Source organism: Canis lupus, chromosome 18 (assembly GCF_011100685.1).
Source record: "Canis lupus familiaris isolate Mischka breed German Shepherd chromosome 18, alternate assembly UU_Cfam_GSD_1.0, whole genome shotgun sequence".
Taxonomy (NCBI): Eukaryota; Metazoa; Chordata; class Mammalia; order Carnivora; family Canidae; genus Canis; species Canis lupus.
Window position 1 is genome coordinate 32755852 of NC_049239.1, and position 27635 is coordinate 32783486.

Sequence of the window (27635 nt, forward strand, 5' to 3'; positions counted from 1 at the left end):
AAGTATTCGCTATGTTTTAACTAGGATTACTGGCACGAATTGTTGTATTTAGTGCATATAATGACCCTTTGCAGGAAGTGTTAAGCATTTTTTTAAAAAGATTTATTTAGAAAAAAAAAATTTTTTTTTTTAAGATTTTGTTTATTCATCGTAGACAGAGAGAGAGAGAGAGGAAGAGACACAGGCAGAGGGAGAAGCAGGCTCCATGCAGGGAGCCTGACGCGGGACTCGATCCCAGGTCTCCAAAGTCACGCCCTGGGCCTAAGTCGGTGCTAAACTGCTGGGCTACCCGGGCTGCCCAAAAAGAGTAATTTAGGTAATCTCTACACCCTACATGGGGTTCAACCTCACCCCAAGATCAAGAGTCACAGGCATCACTGAGCCAGGTAGGCACCCCTGAAACATGTTCTTAACACATCAGGCATTGTTGGGTGGCTGCTGGTAGTGTAAGCAACCCCTACACCCACCCCATATCTTTTGTTCTTTTATTTAGGAGCTTTTGTTTTGTATTTAGGAAAGGAAAAGGGCATTCCGATCTACTCCAGGGAGAGGCTGAAGTGTGGTTAAGCAATGTGAAGGGGAACGGGATAGTGTTTGTGTTCCATCGATTCCCTTTGGTAATTTTGAGCTAGAATTTCCATATGATTTTCACAAAAATGCCGGGGTGTGGGGTGTGGTAAAAACCAAATAATTCTTAATGTCTCCACGTATATAGTGTATACTTAATCCGTGTGCAGCTTTTGTCAATGATTTGTGTTTTTGAAATCTTTGGTTTTTTTAACCTCAGAACAACTCTATAGAATGTGGGGTGGGGAGGTGGGGTGGAATCAGAAGGTTTGTTTTGTTTCCATTCCATGTGCATCTCTATTTTCTCCAGTTCATTTCTTTGGAAATTATTTCTCTGCATTTGAAACAGGGATTGATGCACCATTCTGGAAAAGAAAAAATTCAACAAATGTCAACTCCTATTAATATATACCTCATGAATAGTGTTTCTTGCTTGGTTATTTCCACCACCCCAGGCTTAAAATTAAGGAAATAACAGCCTATACAAACACCATGATATCACATTGAGAGAATATTTTTTCAATGAAAACAATTTTTTAATGTCTTAACATTTTCGTGTCCAGGGTGTTGGGTGAGGAAAAATGGGTGTCTTTTTGTTGTCTTGTTGTTGTTGTTTGTTTGTTCTTAATTTTATCTGCCAGAAAGTGAAAAGATTCTACTGTGCTACTCAGTATCTAACAATTCACAGTCTTTCTTTGAACCCTTTATGGTAAGAGGATCTTAGAGGCAGAAGTTGATGGAATGGTTAAAAAGGGACTTCATAAAGCTCTGGTAATGAGGTGTTATAGGGTCAGTGAGAATGACCTCTGCACAAAAATCAGAATGGTTTGATTCCCCAGGAATCTTTGGGAGCATCTAGAGATAGAAATCTTGTTATATTAATCTTATTATTACATAGAAAATTACCTCAAAAAAGTAGCAGCTCTTTGCACGGTCCTAGGGCTTATTTTTGACTGGAAACCATTTCTTCATTTTAGCATTATTCATCATCTAGAGAAGATAGGAATTTTCAAGTCTAGCAAGTTCTAGATTTTTCTTTTTAGTCCTTCTCTAGATTTTCTCTTTCTTCACACAGTTTGCTGTAATAAGGAAGAAGACATCAGTCAGCACCTTCAACACTCAACCTGGAAATGTACTTAGCTAGAACATTAAATTACTTAGACACATCTTCTCCTTTCCGTGTTCCTACAGGTGACAGTGTTGCTAAACTTCCTGCCACGACATTACGGGGCCCCCTTTCCTCCTGTCTTCAATAACATTTTCCTTATTTCCCCTTACCCCTTCATCTACAGCTTTCTCAAAAGCCATCAGGATTGTACTCACAGTTTCTTCCAGACTTTGCAGGCTTTCACTGACGCTCTACCCCAAGTCCTTCCAACTTCTCCCACCGCCCAGTTCCAAAGCCGCTCCAACGCTATAGGTTTCTGTTACAGAAGCACCTCACTCTTCCTAATAAAGTATGTATTCATTATAAACTTGTGTAGAACACATCACCCCAGAACTTTGAATCATCTTAGGGGGCTGTCTTACTGGCATTGGGGCCATCTTTCTATTATGGTTATCAACAACTGGAAGTCGTCTCCAAGATGTTCAGCAGGCAGCAGGCACTCATTGCTACTCCCGTGGAGAGCAGGGCAGCTTGCATTTGACACTGGCTGGTGAGCATGTATGGGACCTGTAGAAATAAATGTTGTATTCCTAAAAGAAACGAGAGTCTGTTAATTTTTGTGGGTGGTGGCTCTTCAGTTATTAGACATTTGAACTCTATACACATAAGGAAACCTATGTGCAGAGAGGAAAAGAAACTTGTTAAAGGTTACCCAACCAAGAGGTGGTCTGGTTGGGATTCAAACTCAGATCTGACTCCATCTTACCATATTCACCTGTGGTATAAATAGGTGATAACTACTTCCCAGTAACCTTACCTGTCTTTCCCTTCCAGCTGTGAAGTCAGTTTCTACCCCCTTCATCTATTCTAAAGAGATGGGCTGGGTTTAGAGGATACATAATATAGTATGTTTAATTTCAGAAAAGAAAAAAAAAAACATCTTAAAGAGATTGCAGTGGAATTTCTAAGTCCACGCTTCAGGGAAGTTATTTGCAACTCCTCAGCTGGTCCCATTCTTACGTAATTAGACTGTCACCTTAGTGACTGATTTCATTCCTCCTGCCCCAAGCCCCTGAGATCACCTAATTCTCATCTCATGCTGTTATCATATTAGCCAACATCTTATCCTATTAAAGTCAGTGCAGTGAAATATGATATCCCCTGGCCAATCCCAACCCTGCCGAAATGAGAGACAGAGAGAGGCAGAGACACAGGCAGAGGGAGAAGCAGGCTCCTCGAAGGGGGCCCGACATGGGACTCAATCCCAGGAACCCAGGATCGTGCCCTGAACCAAAGGCAGATGCTCAACCGCTGAGCCACCCAGGGGCTCCTTCATCCAGTTCTGATGAGTGAATGGTTCACTACTTATTAATATTATAATGCCCTAAACACCTCTACCCCTTAAGAAAAGGTATATGTAAGAACAACCCCAAGTTAGCTCTGATGGAGCTATTTTAATTAAATTCAGTTAGTATTTTACTTGCTTAATAGTCTTAAATAACTCCCATAGCCACAACAAATAATAAAAAAATACCTCATTTTCATAATAACCATTTCATTCAGCCCCAGAATTCAAGAGTCTACTGATACTTATTTCAGTCATCTTCAGATACTTTCTACAAAGTCCCTGATAGTGGATGCCCCCATTTTCCCTGTGGAAACTAAATGCCAAGAGGGTTATTTGAAAGAACATCCAGTCACAAACAACAACAACAACAAAGCACTTTTTAAAAAGTGTACGTATGCAGTATGCTGCTTATAGCAATAAAAAGTGAAAATTAAAAAGAAAAAAAAAAAGAACATCCAGTCAATTGTGAGTTAATCTCTGACTTCCTCTCTGGTCTTCAAGCCAGCTCCCTAATCCCTGGGTGATGCTAATTCTTTTTTTGGCAAAATTATGTTTTCAAATTTCTCTCCTTGGAAATGCCTTTGTAGGGGTGGTCTTGGCTCTTATCTGAGTGGGCTTCAGGGAATGAGGGCAAACACTTAATCATCTGTAAGAGCAGTGCTCTTTGAGAGTGGGAAAAATCCCAAGATTTGCCTTCCATTTACTCCAGTTGGAAAAGCAGTCACCTATGGACAGGAACTAATTAAAGACTTTGTGTTTCAGCAGTTAGTGCACTACCCTTGTAAATCAGGGATTATGAGGGGAAATCTCCTGGAGGCTTGTTCTCTCCATTTATTTATTTATTTTGGAACTCAAGTGCAGATGGGCTAGTTAATCACGCTCACAGATGCACAACCCGCCGCTAGTCCGTGCAAGGGAACTTTCTTACTTCATTTCACTTTGTTTTAACATCATTTTATTTTCCTTTTATCTCCACACCTCACTCCCATTCCCCCAACTTCTTCCAACAGAAACTTTCTCTAATGTGTTTGATAAATGTCCTTGAAAATGTAGGTGTCTTTAAAAAGTCATCCACTGTTTTGTTTATGTATGTGTTAAACTTAATTAACATAAAGCAGACACTCAAGAATGCTTGTTTCTTTCTTTCTTCTTTCTCTTTTTTCTTTCTTTCTTCTTTCTTTCTTTCTTTCTTTCTTTCTTTCTTTCTTTCTTTCTTTCTTTCTTTCTTTCTTTCTTTCTTTCTTCTTTCTTTCTTTCTTTCTTCCTCCCCTAATGCTGTCATTGTTAAAACCTTGGATATCCACTCTTTGACATTTGGTATTACCTGAATTTCTAATGTTTTTCTATCTAATGAGTATAAAGTGGTAACTCCTTGTGGTATTTGTATTTTGAGGATTGCTAATAAAAATAAATAGCTCTTCAAACTCTTGTTATGTGATGTCAAATGACAAAACTCAAACAACTTAGTAGTAAGTTCGATGTCCTTTATTCAAAGGAAAACAATCTATGGATTAGGCGAGTACAGTGCCCCATGAGCAGTGGAGCACTCTTCTTGAAGGATCTTGGGCAACAGGAAGTTATATAGAGCATTAGAAGCAGTAATGCAGAAACAGGACATGATTGGCTTGTGTGACATATCCGGCTTTATTTATTTAGAAAAATGAAGGAACAAGGAAATAAGTATAGAACCCAGAGTCGGATTGGTGTTTGGGGATTGGCTGACTGGATACGTTTCTGGTCAAGTGGAGCATTTACAGGAATACAAAAGTTTGCAGTCATGGCATCCTGGGCAGAGTGGCTCCATCTTGGGCCTAAAAACTTATTTCAACAATGAATAACCTATTTTTAGCTTTTGCCTATTTTTGATTAAGTTTTCTGTCATTCTCTTTTTGTTTTGCAGGATTTTCTTGTACTTTTGCCTATTTTTGATTAAGTTTTCTGCCATTCTCTTTTTGTTTTGCAGGATTTTCTTGTACTGTCCAGACATTAGCTCCAGTCAGTTTTAGACATTGCAAATATCCTCTGATCTGTCACCCATCCATTAATATTATCTATAACAGTGTCCTTTTCAAAGAGAGATCTGATGTTTTGTTGGAGTCAAATCCATCTTAAGAAGTCCTGCTCTGCCCCCAAGATCATACAACTTCTTCTTTCATCTTTATGCTTTTTCTTTTCACAAGGCCCTCCTGGAGGGCACCTTTGTATACAGTTTGGGGTGGCAACCCAACTATTTAAGTCTCTAGAGTGAGACGGTTTTCTCAAAGTCCTGATTCAATTTGTAAGCCTAAACAGGAATGAAGGAATTTGTATTATGGGAGATGAATGAAGGAACTAAGATTAGAGGGTGACAAGCAGGTAACAGGTGACTTATTCCTCCTAAATATACTCCCTAAAAGTGATACCTTTCCATAAAAGTATTTATTTATTTATTTATTTATTTATTTATTTATTTATTTATTCAGAGAGAGCGTGAGCAAGGAGGGGCAGAAGGAGAAGGAAAGAGAGACTCTTAAGCCGTCTCCACGCTTAGTACAGAGCCTAGCTTGGGGCTCAATCTCACGACCCTGAGATCATGACCTGAGCTGAAACCAAGAGTCAGACACTCAACCAACTGAACCACCCAGGCACCCCTCCACAAAATTTTTAAGGTAGTATATTGCCATAGTAGTCATTCAGACTATAATGATGAGACATCAGAAGAGTGGAATTGGTTGGAAGAAGGGGCTCTCAAGGCTCTGTCTTGGGAAAGACAGATTAAACCCGAGGGTACAGGGTCAAAATTAGGAAAGCCATCCTGCAAACTCTTGAGCTAGCTTTTTCTGATGAGGGCTAAATGAGGAGTAAAAACAGGGAGTTTTAGAGTGGGCCATTTTTTCATTCACTCATTTCTTAATTTGCCAAGTTACGATTGCTTTCCATGAGCCAGGCACTCTTCCAGGCCCTGAGGATGCAACCACAAAACAAGATGGGCGGATTGCTGGTGCCAGTGCACTTGCATTTCCATCAGAAGTTGATATTCTTACATTTCCGGTCAACTGGAAATTACCACCAATGTAATTCTTCCAAAATGCAAATTTAATGAAGATACACTGATCTTATCAAACTTTATCAGGTTTCCACTGCCTATTGCAGACTTGGCATGTTACACAAGGTCATCCCTAATTTGACCACCTGCCCCCCTCTCCAACCTCATCTCTTACTATTTTCCCAACTCTTCAGGCTGGTCCCCAGTAGAACAAACCATTGTATATGCTAAACCTCAGGTGACCTCAATGTAAGGCAATTCCCCCATCTTCTCATGCGGACCACCCCTAAAAGCTCTAATGTCCAACTTGAATGCATAAATGTTTGGGGATGTAAGTGAAAAATTTAAATATCTTCTAGTAATATTTAACATATTTAGGATCTTTTAGGTTGAATATTACATGAAATATTAATTTAGAGATAACTATCCCTTTTGTCTCTCCAATTTCATGAAATAATCATATAACTCTTCACTGGCAGCTCTGACAACAGTGTTTCTCTTTGTGATCACTGGATCCACTCTTTGAGTCACGGAATGCAGCTTTTCAAAGCATATCGTCTTCACAGCTCTTGGATGTTGTTTATAACACAGAACTTTTTGAAACTGTGAATGATGCTGCCACTGGAATTTTTATCACAAGCCACATGTACCTATTATATAACAATAGAACATTTTTAAAAGTCTCCTATAGGTGTATACATGTGTATTCTCCACAATGTAGTCATGTGCTATTTTTTTTTTAAGTCTTTAAAAGGCCACTTTACAATTTCATGTACCACTCACAATTTTGAAGACATATCACAGACAAGGAATAACACTATATACACATTACATCTTTAAATATCTCTCTATCTCTCTTTTTAAAGATTTTATTTATTTATTCATGAGAGACTCAGAGAGAGAGAGAGAGGCAGAGACACAGGCAGAGGGAGAAGCAGGCCCCATGCAGGAGCCTGAAGTGGGACTCAGTCCTGGAACTCTGAGATCACGTCCTGAACCAAAGGCAGACGCTCCATCATGGAGCCACTCAGGCGTCCCTAAATCTCTCTCTCTTGACTAATTTCATCTTCTCCCCCAAATTGTAACTTATTTTATCTAAATAAAGTAACCAAGGGATGATCTCATAAGAGGAGAGACTTTGGAAGAAATCAAATATAAGATGACCTTTTTCCAAAAAATACTTTGGAGGAAAATCGTGCCTTACAATTGGCCATGAGGAGTGATTGCTTTCTGTGGTTCCCTAAAACCATGCCATGCCTTTCCAAGCCTCCATGCCTTTGCCAAGTACTCCCTCTGCCCATGATGCACTGCCCTAGTTCTTCCCCCAGCTATGCCTACCAGTGTGCCCAGCAGCACCATTGTTACTGTGCTTCACACATTGAAAAGCTGTTACGTGCCCCCCACCCACTGTGCAGTGGACTCCTTGCGGTCAAGGGCCATGTCTTTTGACCCTGGTGACCTTGGCATCCTTCATAGCATCTTGTATCTATTCTCTTCCATGAAACCTGATTGGGTGGGTTGAGAGTAGGGCCATCATATAATTTATCATCCAAACTGGGACACTTTGAGAGTGCAATAAGCACTATTGGCAGTTATTCCAGGACCAGAACTGTTTGGGGGTACACTGAGTCATACGGTCATCCCAATAAGGTGATGAGGGAGGCAACCTTAGGTTTCTCACCCAAAATAATAGGCCGATATTTTACTTTTCACCTGTTCAACTTCCTTCCTGCATATCCCCTCTTTTCCATTCCTCTTTCCTTCCTGATTTTCTCTCTCTTTGCTCAGCAAGACAAACTTGCTAAGCCACAACACTATAATTTCCATCCTTCACTTCACAAGGTAATCTAAGGGTGAGAAGAACCTATTGAATCCTGATGTAGAGTGGATGTTGCGTGGGGGGAGGGTGGTAAGTGCCATGATTATAGCTCTTAGGAGGGATCAAAACTCAAGACTTTTTTAAATTTCTCTCCTTAAAAGGAATCTTAGTGACCCCGAGCAAATATCCAGTAAGTAGAAACTCTTAGAATGATGCAAACATAAACATACATACTCTGTCTTCATCCTGAAATCCATCATGACCTGGGGGCACATTTAAGACATGAAATGCAAAAATGGGCATTGTGCAAGAAAGAAAACCTTGGTCGGTTGAGAAAATCCGTTGTGGGTCAGTGGAAGCTGTGTTTTGGGATGGCTATAGGAGCAAGCACTTCCGAACCTATTAGATCTAGATTTGAATCCTGATTCCACCACCCACCTAGCAGAGCGACTGTGAGCAATTTTTTTTAATCTTCTCTAACCTTAGTTATCTCACTTTTAAAATGGAGGGTTGCATCAGACCTACTTTGTAGGCTCATTGTGCCGATTAAATGAGATAATGCACTTAGCACTGTGCCAGGACATAATAAACACTAGCTCGGTGCAAGCTATTACAGTATGTGCACATCAGCAAGCATTGCAAATGCACTCATTTCATCTGTATGAAAATTGTTATGCCAGGTTTAACAATCAGAGCAGTGAACTGAGAATCCAGAAATCCGGGTGCCTGCCATGCCTCTGCCACTATTGAGCTGTGTGGCTCTCAGCAAGATATTTCCTTTCTTTGGTTTTTTAGCCTCCTCTGCAAAATGTGTGAACTGGAAATGATTCCCATTGCAATTACCATTGGTATGCCACACATTACCCCAAAATTCAGTGGCTTAGGATAATAATGATCCATTATTTCTCAGGATCTCGCAAATTGTCTGGGCTCGGCTCAGCAGTTCTTCTGCTCTGTACGGCGTTGGCTGGAGTCACTCATGCAGCTGCTTGCAGCTGAATGCTCAGCTGGAGCTGGAACACCCAGAATGGTGTCACTCAGCTGGTTGGCAGCTGTAGGTGTCAGCTTCGGTTCTCCGTGTGAACAGTCATCCTCTAGGGCCATTCTCTTTCCACATAGCCCTCCCGCAGGATAACAGACTCATGACTTGGCAGTTGGCTTCCAAGAGGGCAACATGGAAACTTCAAAGCATCTTCAGGCTGAGGCCAGATGTCACACGGTGTTACTTTGTAGAATACTTGTCAAAGCAAGCCGGAGGCCAGCCAAGATTCCCAGGGGGACGGAAGAAACTCAACTCCCGAAGACTTTCAAAATCACATTATAATAGTGTGCAGGGTGGCACAGATCGTAGTGTCTACTATTCTAAGCAATCACCACGGTCCCTATGGTACATGCTGGCTCTGACAACCGTATTTACAACTAAAGTTCTGGGGCAATCCCACTTCTCAGTTTGGTTTATGGATTCTGTGAATTCCCCAGTGAGTACCTAGGGGGCTCCAGGGTTTGAAACCTTCTCTGCTCTCAATTTTGCAAAAATAGAAATCCATTGTTTTTGTCAACCAGTATCCTCTGAGCCTCTGCCTAGTGACCAAAGTCCCCAATTTCCCTCCAGGGACCTGGTGTAGACACAGCTGGTTATGCAAAATGCCACCCCTCTTCCCATTCTTCCCAAATAACAGAGCCCAGATACTTAGATGTTATTGTCCTCAGATATGGAGCAAGAACCTTCAAAAAGCTAAACAAGTGACCCAGCACTGGCCAATGAGACATCAAGGCAAATCTCATGGGAAACTTCTGGAAAAGATTTTCTTTCCTGAAGAAAAAGAAAAAAGCTTTATAGGGCCACCTGGCTGGCTCAGTGGTTTAGCACCGACTTCAGCCCAGGGCCTGATCCTGGAGACCCGAGATCCAGTCCCACATCAGGCTCCCTGCAGAGAGCCTGCTTATCCCCCTGCCTGTGTCTCTGCCTCTCTCTCTGTGTGTGTCTCTCATGAATAAATAAATAAAATCTTAAAAAAAAAAAAAAAAGCCTTGTAGGTGAATTTGTCCCTTCTTCCCTGATTTATGATCTTGTGTGGAACCAGTTGTGGAAGCCACCTTGTAACCATGACTGGTAAACCTAAAGGATTGCAGAGAAGCGCCCAGACCCCCAACATTATTAAGTTTTGGATTTATCTGATCCTGAACCACCTACCTCTGGACCTCTCATTATGTGAGATAATAAATAAGTGAGTCTGCTACCTACAGTCAATAACTATCCCTCCCCCACTCCCTGGAGTGTCTATGGTTCTAGTGATGCTGGTTCCACCCCTCACTCCAGGAAGGAGCTCATAACCCATAACTAAGCAATTGGCACGCGCATTCACCTGACCACAGTAGTTACTTCAAAGATGGACCAGGGACTCTGGCAGAGCCAATGAGAGGCAATGCAACTGATCTTAGAACTTTTGGAAAAAGACATTCACTTTTTTTCTTGCTGCACCTAAAAGTGGATAGAATTCAGCGGCTAGGGTCACTGTGATTGTTTTTCTACCATCTCTTAGACTTCAGAGTCAACTCCGAAGAAGGCAGACTCAAGAGGAAAAAAAAAAACCACTAATTTTTAAATATTTTATTTCTTTTAAAGAGAGAGAGAGAGCCTGAGAGAGAGGAAGAGAGAAAGGGAGAGAATCCCAAGAAGACTGCATTGAGCGTGGAGCCTGGTGCAGTGCTCAGTCTCACGACCCTGAGATCATAACCTGAGCCAAAACCAAGAGTCAGATGCTTGCTTACCTGACTGAGCCACTCAGGTGCCCCAAGAAAACAAATTCTTGATAAGCTCTCTCAAATTCTCAGGGACGTCTGGGTGGCTCAGCAGTTGAGCATCTGCCTTCATCTCAGTGGGATCAAGTCCCACACTGGGCTCCTTGCAGGGAGGTCTGCTTCTCTCCCTGCCTATGTCTCTGCCTCCCTCTCTCTGTGTCTCTCATAAATAAATTAAAATGTTTTTTAAAAAAATTCTTGATCCAGCCATGCCTGAAGCCCTAATCTTGCTTTTTAAAATTTTTTAAATTCTTTTTTAGTTTGTTTGATCTCCCTTTTTAGAATAAGCTGTCCTGGTGGGACTTTCTGTCATTTGCAAGGAAAAGGCTCCTAACTGAGGAAGTATGGTTACTCATTACGAAACCAATCCACCAAACTACCACTTTGATTTTAGGATGCTCTCTGGAACTTTTATCTTGAACCTCTGTTCCTGGTCCAAGTTCATCTAGTCCTATAGTTGTTCTTGCTACCACCTGTCATTATATGATCTAGTCATTAAGAGTATGGCCTTAGGACTAGGCTTGTCCCTTGGTTCAAATCCCAGCTCTACTATTGAATAGATCTGTGAACTTAGGTAGGTCTTTTAAATTCCTGTGTTCTTTAGTTCTGACACGTTTAAAATGAGGACAATAATGGTTCCTGCCTCCTACAGTTATTATGAGGATAAAAGCATGGAATGCAAGCAAAATACTTTTAGCCAAAACAGCATTTTGTGTGACACATGAAGCTCCCACAAATGTTTGCTCTTTTAAATGAAAACCTAACCTCATGTGACACGCAGAGTAACGATCCCCCAAAAGATGTCCATGTCTCAATTCTCAGAACCTGTGAATACAGTATGTTTCAATGCAGAGGGAAATTAAAATTACAGATGGAATTAAAGTTGGCTATCAGCTGGCCTTATAATAGGAAGATAATCCTGGATTATCCAGATGGGTCTCATGTAATCACAAGGGTTCTTAAAAGTGGACAAGGGAGGCAGAGGAGGTAACTGGAGTGATGCGTTGCAAGAAGGACTCAATCTGCTGTTTCTAGCTTTGAAGATAGAGAAAAGGGGCTGCAGGCCCAGGAATGCGGGCAGCCTCCAGCAACTGCAAAAGACAAGGAAGCAAATTCTCCCCTAGAGCCTGCAGAAAGGAATGCAGCCCTTTTGACAACTGGACTTAAGCCCAGTGGGACCTGCTACTGGGCCCCTCCTCTACATCTTTCTGTAATTGCTGCCATGGACTCAATGATGAATCAGAAAGTCATGGCTCTTACTTCATGGGGCTTACGAGGTATGTGTTCTGTAGCACACAGGGTCTTAGGAAATCCAGTTTGGTAACGAGCATGGGATTTGCCAATGAGAATGAGAAGATTTAAGTCCAGGCAGCTGCAGCGCAGAGACGTGGGACAGAAACCCATGAAGAGGGAAAGTAGTGGCGGAGGATGGGTTGTTAATTAGAACAAGAGCCGAGGCAGTAGATGTTTGGGTCTCTATCTAGGGCGGAAGTCTTGAGGTTAAACTGGTCTGGCTCCTCTGTGTAGGGGGATCAGTTTTGATAACAGGGGGCTGTGAGAAGTGGACAAGAGGCATGAAAAACACACCTTCTATGTGTTCAACCCCCACCACGACCTTTCAAGAGATATTATCAGGCTCCTTTCCTAGAGGAGAAAAATCAAGGTTCATAGAAATTAAGTAGTTTGATCACGTTTAAACAATAAGTAAATGGTGAAATGGAATTTTTAAAAATTAGCTTTTTTTTTTTTTTTTTTTTGCTAGCAAAGAACGGCAAATTCTCCGATTCCATGTAATATTGACTTAGTTGTTCCAATGCTCTTTACACACTGTCCATCTCACATTGTAAATTATTTAGAGGCCCAAACTGGGCTTATTTACTCAGAACAGCACAGCAAAATGTGTAATGCTTAAAACCAGATCTCAGCAATTCTTAGTTACCATCGGTTGGACTATGCTCTGCTCATTCCACATAGCACTAGGAAAAAAAAGAACATGGTAGGGATGGTACAACTTCTCAATTTGAGAGGTGCCAAACATGGAAAAATATGCATCTTGGGGTCCATAAAATACAGTAAAAAAATTTTTTTTTTTAGTGATGATGTTGATGAAGTGTCAAAGGAGCTAGTCTAGTCCCAGGCTTACCCAGGATTTAGCTTTCTTCCGTTTACTTATGTATTTACTTTTTTAATGTATTTTATTTTGAGATAGAGCAAGAGAGAGAGAGTGCCAGAGCACACAAGCAGGGAGAGCAGCAGGCAGAGGGAGAGGGAGAAGCAGACTCTCCGGCTGAGCAGGGATCCTGATGGGGGCGGGGGCTCCATCCCAGGACCCTGAGATCATGACCTGAGCGGCAGATGCTTAACTCACTAAGCCACCCAGGCGCCCCGATTTCTTATATTTAAACTCAAACTGCTTTTCACTGAAATATAATTCATATACGGTGTATTAGTTTCAGGTGTATTAGTTTCACGGTATAATGATTCAACAATTCTGTACATTACTCGGTGCTCATCACAATGAGCGTGCTCTCTATCCCCTTCCCCTATGTCACCCATCCCCTCATCCGCCTCATTCCTTTGTTGGTTCATCTTGTTTCTTAAATTCCACCTATGAATGAAATAACACCATTACTTGTTTTTAACCCAAACTCTTTAAAAATGTCTCAAGTAAGTTCCCTTTGAACAGCTCTGTTGGAAATCTTTCATTGTTTAAAGTACAGTATCATCAAGAATTATCTCTACAAGCGTTGATAAGGAAGCACACGACGTCTGGTGGGCTGGACACTGTGCTAAGGACCATAAATGTGCTGTCCAGCTTGATTTCTCGCGATCGTCTTATGAGTAATTAGGCTTTTATTACCATCATTTGCACATGAGACGGTTGAGGCTCACAGAGGTTGACTTCCTTGTCCAAGGCCACAGCAGGCAAATGACAGAGACAAGACTTGAGGCTTGCCTGAGACATCAGGGCTTGTGCCCATACCCACTGCTTTTCATATAAGCAGAAACGGGGCGGGGCTGGGAACGTCTATTTGCTTTATAAAAAATTCTGTCACCATAGCCCTTTGTATCACATAATTAATGTCTGCTTTTCCTCGATTGTCCTGAGCTATGCGCCCAGTTATCCCTCCAGTAAGTGTTTTTCCTCCCAGGGCTGATTTGTTCTTCTCTTACAGATCGGCCTCCAGGATTTTAATCATTCTTGGCTCACTTCTCTCTGACAACCTTACCAAAGACATGTGCTGGAATTGCAGTCATAAAAGTGCCCTGAAAATGTTAAAAAAAAAAAAAAAAAAAAAAAAAACAAAACAAAAAACACCAACAACAAAAAAAGCAAACAACAACCAACTTTCATAGTTCATCTGATCTACACAGGAAATTAGAAAACACCCTATACTTAACTGGAAAAATACTTGAAATGAAAAGTGTGGTTTACTGTTATTTAGATTTTGATTAAAAAATGTTTATCCCTTATCTAAGGCTCAGGGACACTGGAATTGAAGGAACTGAAGGCTCGCTTTATAGAACTTTAATGATCTTCTCCTATTATGTTATATTACTGTTTCCTAAGCCTGTGGTCAAATACAATAGCTTTATTAAAGCTGTGATTCAGTTAGAAGGGGGGAATGAATTTTTCTGCCACGGGAGCACTGGTGAGAGGTGAGAGAAGATGCTAGCTCTGCTGTGTGGAAGAAAACGCTTCCACCCGGAAAGGGTGGGTTCCAGGGGCTCACGCAGTGAGGTATGTGGGTTCTTTTTAGGAGCTCAGCTTTCCTGAATTCACTGTGAAACAGCCCAGAGGGTATTAGCTTCCGGCCTGTCCACTGGGGGAAAGAAAACAGCACAAAACAGAGAGGAGGCCTGGGGTTGCAGTTGGAGCCCAGGCTAAAGCTGATGATGTTCTGTGTCAAGCTCTCTCGGATGAGGCATCGACAATGATAAATACTCACATTTATGGAGCATTTGCTGTGGGCCAGGCACTGCTCGAAGCCCCTGCATTTTTTTTTTTGTTTTGTTTTGTTTTTAGAAACTATTATCTATTCATGAGAGACACAGAAACAGAAGAAGAGACATAAGGGGAGAAGCAGGCTCCCTGCAGAGAGCCCAATGTGAGACTTGATCCCAGGTCTCCAGGATCATGACCTGAGCCAAAGGCAGACGCTCAACTGCTGAGCCCCCCAGGTGTCCCCCCACCCCGGTATTTTGTTTCATTGTTAATCACAGGATTTGAACTGCTATTGTGACTCCGGAGCCTGTGCTTGCACTTGGCTGAGACATTACAAGGCTAACTCCCCACCTGCTTGTGCCCCAGCAGGCCCAGCACCCTGGAGGCGACTGAGGAATGGAGGTGGGGCCTCCTCTGGGAGGACCAGTAACCTCTGGGCAGCCTGACAAGGGAGGGATTGGGGAGGAAAATTGTTGTGGCCTCCTCACCCAGGCAGGGCTTGCTCCCTTTGAAGAGGGAGCAATGAAGCAATTTCAAAGAGTCTGGAGAGGCTAGAGGGCACGCCACTCAGCCATCATAGCTAGGCGGTGGAGAAATGCAAGCCTGTCATTGCTAAAGTGACAAAACAGAGTATCAGGACACATTCAAAACAACCTCACACAATTTTTATGGAAAGGCACTGTTGCTATTTCTGAGACATTTTTGCCAGCCACGTGGGGGACCTGTGACATCATAAAGTTACTTGTGAAATAGAGGAGGAGGGATTGAGGCTTGGGGGCAGCTCTCCGACCCTGGCCAAGCTTCGGCTTCTGTAAGCCTCAGGCCCTCGTTTGTCCGATGCAGGAGTTAATTAGCATCTACCTCTTGGCCCTCTTGTGAGGCGTAAATGGTGGTACCCTGGGCAAAGTGCTTGGCACCGTGCAGAGCGCGGAAAGTGCCCAGTATCTGAAGATGTGACTTCCTTCTGCTCTGCTGTCGGTCCCACCTGCTGGAAAACCGAGTCCCATCTGTCGCGAGGGAAATACATTATTTACGCCTGAAGAGGGGGGTTGGAACACCAACAAATATTTACTGAGTGGCCCCCATGTCCCAGGGAAGGTGTTGGATGCCAGAGATACAGGAAAACTCTCCTCAGGGCTGGATTTGTCCGAAAAACCAAGAGGCATCTTGTGATTCAGACTGCACTGCAGGCCTCCCTCCGCAGATCCCTGTTACAGCCAAGCCTGCCTCCTTCCTGCCTATTATTTGCAAGGCCTGACTCCCACCGGCCTGTAAGGCTCCCTGAGGAAGTGCCCGCTTCATGCCTTAAGGGTGCAGGTAGGTGCCTGAGGGGTGGGTCACCCAGGTAAGGGCAAGAGCCAGCGCGAGGTCTCAGACTCACTGCAGGACGAGGCCTGTCGAAGAACTGAAAACCAAAGTGATCCAGTTGGGCTGGAGCTCAGAGCGCAAGGGATGATGGGTGGCAGGTGAGTGAGGTCACAGAAAGAGCCGGAGGTGGGATTGGGGGGTTCACAGCTCAACCGTGGAAGCCAGCTCCTCAGCGAGCCCCGGAGATTAGCAGCAGCTTCACAGCACTGCTCACCGTCTAGACAGTAGGCCCCGATGATAGCACCCTCTGTGTGTGGGGGTGTGCAGAGGGGAGGGGGTGTCTTTCTGTTATTCTAGAAAGGGCCAACAGTCAGGAAAACAAAGGTCACCCAACCTATCCACGATTAAAGGTTATGGCCTAGGAAATTAATGTTTTATAAAACGGAGGTGAGGCGAGACGGGGACAGTAGAATGAAGGTCAGAGAGGCGACCGATGGGATGTAGGAGACACTGCCCCAAGATCTTACACTTACCCTTACCTTCTGGTGACTTTTTTTTTTTTCAAAGATTTTATTTATCTATTCATGAGAGATGCAGAGAGAGAGGGGGGCAGAGACACAGGCGGAGGGAGAAGCAGGCCTTCTGGTGACTTCTTGACCATGTGCTCCCGCCAGCCCAGACCCCTCTGTCTTATCCGTTCTTCACTTTCCAGGAGCCCTCGTTCTCCGTGTGAAGGCCCGGGTATGGGTCACAATTCATTAAAATCCCTATGCTTTTTTCCTGTTTGTCTTTGTCAGTCGACTTTTCAGACCTGGCCAGGCCCCGTAGGAAGGCCCAGGAGAAGGCCGTCCTCCCTCACGCGGCCTCTGACCGGCTGGAAGGAGGGCAGGGTGGGAGCAAAGCACCGCAGGGGTCAAGAGGTGCTCTGCGCGGCGGGGCCTCTAGGACAGGCCCTCATAACCCAATCCTGTTGTTTGAGTCACGGGGCAGCGGGAGAAATGCGGCCAATTGCACCAACACAGGCTTCCCTGTCACCAGCAGGGAGGCGCGTGCCCACTTCGAAGGCGGAAACGTGTGCGTGAGCAGCGCGACGGGCCTCTCATCGAATTTAAACATGAGTAAAAGTTAAAAAAGAGGAAAGGGAAGGGAAGGGAAGGGAAGGGAAGGGAAGGGAAGGGAAGGGAAGGGAAGGGAAGGGAAGGGAAGGGAAGGGAAGGGAAGGGAAGGGAAGGGAAGGGAACCACGGGCCGTTGTAAATTCTTATCTTCCAAAACAACCTGTAGGGAAACTGAGGCAGTGATCCAGCCTGTCTCCCTGTCAAGACCCGGGAGCCTCCAGCTGGGAGCGGAAAGGCTTGCTCCCGCGGGCCCTGGGCTGACTGCCCCACGTGCCCCGCAGGCTTCCCTGAAGTGGCCGCAGGACACCCAGGTGCCCGGGAGCTGACCGCCCTCCTTGCGTCAGGCCCACCCTTCGGGGTGTTTTTCTTCTTGACTTTCCACTTTTTGGGAAATAGATCACACCAACAATATGTGTGCAGAGCCTGCGCCTGGTCAAGGGGTGGGACATTGTTGGGGCACCCGGGGGGTTCCACGGTGGAGCGTCGGCCTTGGGCCCAGGGCGTGACCCCGGGAGCCTGGGATCGAGTCCCGCATCGGGCTCCCTGCATGGAGCCTGCTTCTCCCTCTGCCTGCATCTCTACCTCTCTCTGTGTGTGTCTCTCATGAGTAAATAAATTTAAAAAAAAAAAAATGGACCATGGCTGGCAGCCCCAGCAAGCCCTCGGGGTGCCCTCTCCTTCCTTTGCTCCTGACTGCTTTCCCCACAGATAGCTCCGCGCAGCCCGGGCTGTGTTTCCCTGCAACCAGGGCGCGGCCCCTCGGGTCTGGCTCCCTGCCCGCCCTCCTTCATGAGAGTCCATCCCTGTCGTGCACAGTGTTTCTTTCCCCCGCGCTGCTGTTGGGTGCTCCGTGGACGGGCCTGCCACCGAATGTTGGGCGTTTGGGCCAGTTCCGTCGCGGGGTCACTGTGCTTAGGGCCGCTCTCTAGACGCTAGCGCTCGTGCATCCTGGAGAGCCGTCTGCAGGCCTCCTGGCGCGGACCTGGGGCGCGAGGGCAGGCCTCTGGGCCTTAGGAGAACACCGTGTGCAGAGCAGGCCTCGCCGCCCTCATACCCCGGGGATGACAAGGGTCCGACTGCCGTCAGGGACCTCTTCAAACAAGCTTCCAGCCAAGGGCTTCCATCTGCTTCTTGACCCTGGCTGAGGAAAGAACAGACGGGCACATTTGAGGCTGGCCGAGAGACAGCACAGGGCTGCGGCTGAGGGACTTGTGCCTGGAAGGTTCTTTGGGGAGGGCCCTGAGACCTCGGCCTCGCTCAGCACCTCGCTACCTGGGCACATGCAGAGTCACCGGCTCTGGAACCTCTCTATGCATCGCTGGCTCCTGCATCCATGGCAACGCATGCTTTACATACCAGGGTTGTTTTTTTCAAACAATGGGAAATTAAACATTTGATGTGAAGCAACGTCAGGTTTCAGGTTAGAAGATGGGGAGGCGAGGCGGGGGGTGGGGGGGGTGGGGGGGTGGCTGGGCAGCCCCGGTGGCTCAGTGGTTTAGCGCCGCCTTCAGCCCAGGGCCTGATCCTGGAGATCCAGGATCGAGTCCCACGTCGGGCTCCCTGCATGGAGCCTGCTTCTCCCCCTGCCTATGTCTCTGCCTCTCTCTCTCTGTGTCTCTCATGAATAAATAAATAAAATCTTAAAAAAAAAAAAAAAGATGGGGGGGGTAAGACTGTGTCTCCAAGAGGCAACCTGGCAGACGGAAGGCCTAAGGCATGCCCTTGAGGGAAGGTGTGGCCGCAGACACCTCTGTCTCGGTGGCAGGCCTGGAAACTCACTGCCCGCTCCCAGGCCCGGGCGTGCTGACTGCCTCTTGGAACGTAACTGTGCACACGCACACGCACGCACGCTCCTGCACAGCCAAGCAGCAATTCTCGGGATGAGGCAGAAATATTAAAAAGCAACAGCTACCTGTCTGCAGAACGTGGGGCCTCCCGGCGGCTTACGGGCCAGAGTCGGGCCCTGGGTGCTCACTGAACGTTCGGCCAACAGGTGGACGGATGACCGCAGCCACGAGCTCTTCAGCAGGTGGGGGATTGGAAATCACGTCTCCTTTCATTCACTGGCTTCCTTATTATGACTCTTAATGACTTAATTCTGTGATTATCTTTATGCCCTAATACAAGCGCTTTGGGGGCCGTCTCTCCAAAGTTGTATTTTATTTTATTTTATTTTATTTTATTTTATTTTATTTTATTTTATTTTATTTTATTTTATTTTATTTTATGTTTTTTAACAATTTATTTTTTAAAAGTTAATATGTGCATAAAAGGAAACTGAAAAACACAAGAAGCAAACAACAATTTGCATTTTAAATCAAGTAAGCAGTGTGTCTCCGTGCTTCCACCGTTGCTTACTGCCCAGGCCTGAGAGCAGGTGTGGGGGGGGTGCGTCTTGAGGATCCTGACAAGGCTGCTTATCTCTTGGGTTTGTTTTCTTCTTCTTCTTCTTTTACTTTCTGCCCTCCTTTTCCCCCCACCAACATCGACATCAAAAGAGAAGGGATGACAGACCGGTGGAACTGGCAGGACAGGAAATCCGCTTCAATGATGAAAAACAAACAAATAGTGGTTCTCTCTGTGCTTGTCTCCTTTCATGTTGAAATCCCCCAGTAGAGTCTCAGGCACTCGGGCCCCACAGACAGGAGGCCCTCCTCTTTTCTCCCTGGCATCATCGGGGTTTAGGGTTTTAGGAACATCTCAGCTCCTTGGCATTTTGCAGGGAATGTTACATCCTGAGACAGGTTTTTCGCTTTTCTAATAAACACCCGTAAACACGCACGCACCCACAAATGCGCGAGCGCCTAGTATTTAGAGTCAAGTCTGGCAGGTGGAAATGAGCCCTGTTGACAAATCTCTATTTATTGTGTTATTTCACCAACAAAAGCTCAAATGCTAACTAGCTTTGTGAATAATTTGTGGATGGGAATGCGATCATTTTTCTAAGTCAGCCAGTGGGCTCAGTTCATTGCACTCCCCACCTAAAAATAAATTCTCTGGCTGACTGTGAGCATACCGATACTTGCTGCAAGTGAAGCAAACTTATGGGGACCATTAAAGTGCCAGGGCATTGCAAAATAACAGGGAAGTGGATACTGATTTGCATTTATGTCATAAAATAACTTGTCACCTTCAATTTATCACAGTAATTGGTACCAGAGGAGAATGTGTGATGCTTACACTTGGTTCGAAGCCACCTTTCCTCCTCTCCCACTCCTTGCCTCTCCCTCTCCTGAAATAGTAATGGGTGCACTTCTGAAGATAAATGATCTTAGACCCTTTTCCGTATCACGAGGACTTGGGAACTGGGTGCATCGATGTAGTCCAAAAACTTAAATGTCACAATCAGCCGAGGTCACATGTGCTCTTGTTAGCCCCCTATCACAGGTAAAGAAACGGAGGCACAGACAAATGACTTGCCCAAGGTCATAAAACCAGTAAGCAGTAGAGCCAAGATCTGGGGCCTGACAGTCAAGACCCTAGAGCCCGACACGACACAACCGTGGCCAGGGCTATAATGCACCTCCTAACAGAAATACTGGAGGTGACAACAATCCCAGGGAAAAGCACACATCCCCAAGATGGTCAGACTCATGAGAACAACATCCTGCAGACTCAGCGGCATTCCAAACCAAGACAGAGCCCTGGCCAGGTGTAAGTAAGTTATTCCAAGTGGGTTTAGAAAAATAACTGGTGGTTTGTGGTTATTACCAATGCAGTCCAGGCGTGGCCCTCCTGATTGCAGGGCAGTGCGTGGAATGCCGTGACTTTATTTCCACGAGCCAACCGAAGCCACACAGGACAGCTAGTTGCATCTTTATTTGGGAAATTCTCCAGGTCTCTCTCCGCTTAGCTCTTGTCAGAGCATCTGTAGATTTTAGTCCTGCGCGTGGTAAGTTGACTTCTACGGATGAGTTCTAAAGTGTTTCCCAGTTTTGGGCGCCCCGTGTTTTGGAGGTCAGGTGAATTCAGCTTCCTCTGACTGTGGGGCGTGTGAGCGCCCCTGAAACAGCGGTGCTTTTTGTTCAGGCATTTCGGGAGCATGGAACTGGTGCTGCATTTGATGACGGCCGGATCAAGGCTTACACCCCCCTTTATCGCTGTGGTGGGACTCGGGCGACTCCGTATGCCTCCCTGAACTTTAGATTTCCTGCCCCAAAGAAGCTGATGATACCTCCCTGAAGATTAAGCAGGGTACGAGAAGCGCGCGCTTAGCTAACAGCTTAGGGCACCTTACAGATGCAGCGACGAGCGCCCACGCTCGCTTGCCTGGGCTCGAGCTTTGTAAGTCCCCTCCATGCGTGGTACTGTGCGTCTCCCTTTGCAGATTTGTGGTTAAATATATATAACATGAAATAGGCCATTTTAACCTTGTTGGAGTGCTCAGCTCAGCGGCGTTAAGTACATTCGCATCGTTGTGCGACCGGCGCCACCATCCATCTCCAGGACCTTTTCACACCCACCCCCCAACACTGCATCCCATTAAGCACTACCTCCCCGGTTCCCCCTCCCTCCAGCCCCTGACAGCCACCACCCCCCTTCCTGTCTCCATGAGTTTGACAATTCCTGGGACCTCATCGAGGTTGAATCACGCCGTGCTTGTCTTTTTATGTCTCGCTTCCTTCACTTAGCATAAGGCCTTCAAGCTTTATCCACGTTGTAGCAGAACCCCATCCCTCTTTAAGGCTGAATAATGTTTCATTGTATGCACAGACCATATGTGGCTGATCCGTTCATCTATGAATAGACATTTGGGTTGTTTCCACCTTTGGGCTGTTGTGAATAACGTGGCTATAAACACAGGTGTACAAATCCCTGCTTTCAATTATTTGGGGGGGGTCTATACCCAGACTTGGGATTGCTAGATCAGATGGTAATTCTGTGTTTAGTTCTTTGAGTCTGGGTGTCTTTTGTATATATTATTTGGAGTCGAAGAGGCATGGAGAGGTACCCTGGGCGATTCTCAGGTGTTCCTGCAGGACTGCCTCATGGTCAGTCCCCAAATTAGTGCAAAGACCTACAAGGCAGCTCCATAAAAGTAGGGGCATGCTACTCAGTGGTCTAGGCTCCCTGTTGCCTGTCTCTCCTTCCCAGTTACAGGTGACAGATTGCCAGCACAGGGAAAGTGATCCCAAAGATATTAGTATGCAAACCAGAACAGGGAACACTATGGCTTAAAACTGTTTCTCGACTGTTTTGCTATAGATACGTATCTGAATGTGACACATCTCCCACCTCCTCCCGACCCCCTCCTCTCTCTGCTGGAAGAGCTAAGCCAGGTACACTGGGATGTGTTAACTCCTCCTGCACCAGCATCAGTGACTTCCTCGATGCAGGCAATGTTGCAGCAGCCCTGACTCTGAGCAGTGAGTTCGCTGAGAAACTGCCAGTTACTCGATGACATCAATTGTTCCCTAACTGACAGACACTGAAAAAGTCTCATTATCACCAATGACGGGAGAACCTCATCCATATCACACCTGTCAAGGCAGTCGGGTTGGGTAGTGTATGTATCCAAAGAGCCAGCTCTAGCAAGCACGCGTGAGGAGAATCCTGCACTCTGGTGATGCAGCTCACCTGTCCAGCCCCGTCCCCACAGGGAAGCTGCGGGAGATCAGCAGCCACCGATATTCAGAAACCAAACTTAGTATTCTTTTTTTATGTTGCTTTTAACTTGTCGCTGATCCTAGCAGAGAGAGGAGCTTTTCGGAAGAGAAAGTGTTGACTTAGTGCCTGAGCAAATGGCAGGAGGTGAGTAGATCCTAAGTAAATGGTTAAGAGGGAGTCCTCTTGATGGGGGACTAGCTGAGGACAAGGCACGGGCTTGGGGCAGCCCATTGACAAGTCCCTGAAACAAGCAGAGGGACCTTCCTCTAGGGACTCAACTGCCTCGATGTTCATCCTTTGCTAAGGGCAGAAGGCAATCTTAGCCCGATCCCCAGGAGCCTGTGAGCCTACTTTAACACACAAAAATCCCTTTAGAAATTTCCTTTACCTCTAAACTCCCAAAATACGTGTTGGTGATCATCCCCCGAGCACATGGCCCACCCACATCCATCAGAAGGGTCTCATGACTCAGGTTTTATTGGACGGTAACCAGTGCCCTTTTCCCAACAAGAGCCAGCCCCCTCCAGGTCCTGGAGACCTTGCTTCCAACATTCCTTAGAGGGGACGCTGTCCCCAAACTCCTCCCAACTCCCAGGTACATCATCAGCCTCCCCTCCCAGGCCCAGGGCAGCCGCTCTTCCTGCCCACGGTTCCTGTCTCCGGGCTTTCATAAAACCACCCTTTTGCACCAAAGACGTCTCAAGAACTCTTTCTTGGTCGTCGGCTCCGGACCTCACCTATATTCCAGAACTTCACCATTCCGAGTCATGGAAGTACAGCTGGCCCTTCAATGGGCACTTGGCAGAGTCACCGTCCTAAGCCACCCAGACTGGGCTTGCTAGGAAAATTACTTCTGGCTGCATTATCAGGGGGTCTGCTTAGAGGGCAGTATCACCGGGACGGTGTGAGGTTCATGGGCTCTGGAGGCTGACTGGGGCTGCATGGGGTAAATTAATTACTTAATCTCTCTGTGCCTGTTTCCGCATCAAGGAAATAAAGAAAATGAAAAAAAAATCTACCTTGCTTTGGCCATTTATTAACTATATGGGCTTTGGTAGATGAACTCTTAATGAGCCCCTGGCTAGAATGACTCCCATCTCTAAAGGATTATTGTGAGATGAGGCAAATTTTAGGACAAGTCAACAACGGTTCATGGAGGTACTCGATAGTTGTTGGATATGACTGTTTCAAGGTAGCTTTCATCCTCCTGATGGTTGATGGGGCATAAATAACCAGAATATATATATATATATATATATAATAAAACATGGTCTCAAAAAGAAAAATATCTGTGTTGAGTTTCCCTGGGAATATTGGCCACTGCCATTTCTGCCAAGATGTTTGAGCCTGAGGCCACCTCCCACGCTAGAAGGCAGATAGATGCCTTTCATAATCTATCAGCTAAGTGAGATGTCCCTGGAGTCAAAAATCAGGGATCAAATCGTGGCCTCTCAGCTTTGAAGCCATATGAGTTTAAAGAATTTCTTATTCTCCCGTAACCTCAGTTTCCTGATCTGTAAAACGGGGACAAGAAGTGTACATGCCTCAGAGGCCCTGATTAAATTAAACACGTTAATACTTGTAGAGTGCTTAGAAGGGTACCTGGAATGGAACAACAGAGAGTGTTTGATAAAAGTTAGTCATTATTGTGACCCCTAGAAGCTTCCTGGGGAGGGGTGCAGGGGCTCAGCCTGATGCGGGAGCACGATGCTGTGCATCTCTTCCCAGCTCTGCATTCAGTAACCTCCCGCTGGGAGCTCCAAGTTGGCCATGGAGGGAGCTTTGCCACCATGACAATTGGTGAACACCGCACATCAGCCTGTCTCCCTTCTTCCCATCCAGACCCGCTCATTAAACGTTTGCCAGCGCACTGCTGGGTATGAAGGGACTCCTGCCGCTAAGCCGGCCTTTGCACAGATCCGGGGCCAGGTGAGACCAGGGAGGGGGGCAGGAAGGTCAGAGGCTGCTCCCCAAGCAAAGTGATGGGGAGCCTCCCCTGACTCCGTAGTCTGCATCCCTACCTGTCCTTGTGGCAGTGCAGCAGGTGAGTATCTGTTGTTAGCAGCAGTCTTTCCAGACATCACTTCTATCCCTCTTATTTTTTGAATATTCTCATTAGTTAGGGGTCTTTCACCGTAAGCCACAGAAACAAACTCTGACCAACCCCAAGAAAAGGAGAAGCTCGATGGGAACAAACGATGCACTCGCAGGCTTCACAGGGGGCTTGAAGTAGATGGTTTGGCACAGACAGTTCCCAGGCCTTTGCAGAAGGTTCTGGTAGGGAACCCCTCCAGTGTATCACTGACTGGAATAAATAGGCTTTAAACTTTTCTCTCTCTTTTTTTTTTTTTTTCTTGCTCAAGAAGCAAAGTCTTAGGAGGGAGAATCCAATTGAGTGAGTTGAGATCACATGCCCACTTGTCGGCTAGATGGGGGCATCTAGATTTAGGACTCAATCGCACCACCCACGACTGGGTAATTTCCCAAAGTAAATCAGATGCCCTTGAAGCAATGGATGCCGGGTAACCACAACCATGACAAATGCTCACTCTACCTTCTAAGTCCTCCTGGCGGGAAGTGTTTTGTGGTCCCCCTCTGCAAAAGGGAACGGCCATGCCAACTGAGCTTCACAGCATCGTCTTTCACAGAATGTGCTGGCAGCATAGATCAGTGAAAAAAATAAACAAAACCCGAGGCCTACCAGGCTGCCGAACACAATAACCTCAAGAGAAGAGCTGCCTGCCTTTAGCTTGAATAATCCCAAAGTTCATTGGGTTCACGAGAGTGCACTTCACGGAGTGATCTCCACTCGGGCATTCTCTGGGGAAAGACTCCAGAACTTAATCGGCCCTTTTCACCTCCAGTTTCTCCTGTTCCTGCCCAGGGTGATTAATGCCCTGATGGCTTTGATGACAGCTCCACAGAATCCCCAGGGATCTCTAATCTTGGGCTGGCAACCCAAGGCTATTTGTTTCCTCCCAGGACCCTGCACATTTCTATGGGCACCAGCTAAGCCCTTGGGAAAGTCTTTTGTGAACCTGTCAGAAGTACTTCTGGGCCTTGGTGTGCCTTTCCTAGTTTGAATTTCTTTTTCCTTCTATTCCTCATTGTGATCGATTTCAGAACAGTGGTTTTATCCTCTTTAGTTTGTTCTTTTTTTTTTTTTTTTTTTTTTTAACAGCTCTGTGGATGATGGCCTTGCTTCTTTGACACGTCTGGATGATCTCCCTTTATCAGCAGATTTCTGTGGCTTTTCTTTTGAGGTATATGCTAAGAAATTGGTTCAGGGAAGAATCACTGGAGAACCCTCAAAGGCGTACGAAACTGGTTTTTCATAGGATGACTCATGGGAAGGGGGTCAACAAGCAGGCTTCTCGTGAACTATGGATGTGACAGTAGCACAGACGATGTTAGGTGTCTTTTTTTAAAAGACTTTATTTATTTATTTATAGAGAAAGAGTGGGTGGCGGGAGAGGCAGAGGGAGAGGGAGAGAGAATCACAAGCAGACTCTGCGTTGAGCTCTGAGTCAGACTCAAGGCTCCATCTCACCACCCCGAGATCATGACCTAAGCCAAAAGCAAGAGTCAGACACTCAACCACCTGAGCCACCCACGTGCCCCAGTGTTAGGTGTCTTTAAAAGCAATTTAAATTGCGTTTTACTATATTCATTCACTATATTCATTCATTTTACTATATGAATGCATGGAAATGGGTAGAAAAGAAGCCACTTCATCTGCCTATGTCTCTACTTGTGTCCTAGTGATCGACTCCTAACACTTCCTGTGTCTTTACTTTGTGCCGGGTGTTTCTCTAAGTGCTTTACATGGCTTAACTCATAAAAGGTAGGACTTATTATTATCCCTATTTTCAGATGAGAAAACCGAAGGTCAGAGAGCATAACTGCCCAAGGTCACGGAGTCAAAAAAATGGAGGAACCCTGGTCCCAACCTGGAGTCGCTCTCCAGATTCCATCCTGTTGCTACTAAGCTAGTGTCTCCCTAAGGGGCAGGGGCCACGTCCATACACCTCCTGCCCCCTGTGCCTGGCACTTGGCAGGTGCCTGCTTGCCCTTGTAGCCTCAAATCCGACAATTCGCCTTCTGAGACCACACTCTCCAATCACGCCGACCTTCTTTCATTTCTGAACAGCAAGCGTCTTCTTGCCGAGCCTCAAACATGCAATTCCTTCTGATCGGAATGCTCTCCACTCCCTCTTTTCCCCTCTACGCTGGCTGACTTCCGAAACTCATTGCTCTGGTCTCTGTTTAAATGCCACATCCCTCAATTCTCCAATGTGAGGTTGTCCCCTATTAACACTTGCATAAGGCCATGTATTTTCCTGTCATCCCATTTATTACAGTAATGATTTGCTTAATGTCTCTCTCCTCTACCAGGCTCGACACTCCAGAAGACCAGAAACTATGTCTCTAGTTTGCTGTCCTGTCCCCACCACCTAACACAGTGCTTGACCCAAGGTAAGCAGCCAGCAAATATTTGTGGAATGAATAGGTGCTCATGTCTGCTTGCCAAACAAATGAAGCCATCGAATGATGCAGGGCAACCAAAGATAGGGCTTAGCATGATAACGCCACTGTTTCATTATATCCTGTACCCAGGAGGTGTTATTCAAATTGCATAAGGAGGGCAGCCTGGGTGGCTCAGTGGTTTAGCGCCTGCCTTCAGCCCAGGGTGTGATCCTGGAGACATGGGATCGAGTCCCACATCGGGCTCCCTGCATGGAGCCTGCTTCTCCCTCTGCCTGTGTCTCTGATTCTCTCTCTGTGTCTCTCATGAATAAATAAGTAAAATCTTTAAAACAAACAAATTGCATAAGGAGCAATCCGAACTTACCTTTGGTCTCAGTCCTGGGACACTGGTCTAAGAAACTTCCTGCCGTTCTAGGTGTTAACCTGTTAGTGGCTGGATTGTGGGTGTAGGGCATGGTTCAGGAAAAGGGCTGGGGTGTTTGGGAAAGTGGGAGAGGCTC

At 45.8% G+C, this 27635-nt stretch overlaps 1 long non-coding RNA gene across 1 annotated transcript; it reads right to left on the minus strand.

Annotated features, from left to right (window-relative positions):
• Nucleotides 1–264: 264 nt before the first annotated feature.
• On the minus strand, nt 265–27635 carry LOC111090939. Its single transcript, XR_005373360.1, has 5 exons — nt 27500–27635; nt 2098–2265; nt 1891–2016; nt 1474–1646; nt 265–932 (listed from the first exon to the last, which is right to left on the minus strand). It is a non-coding gene; the product is annotated as an uncharacterized LOC111090939 (long non-coding RNA).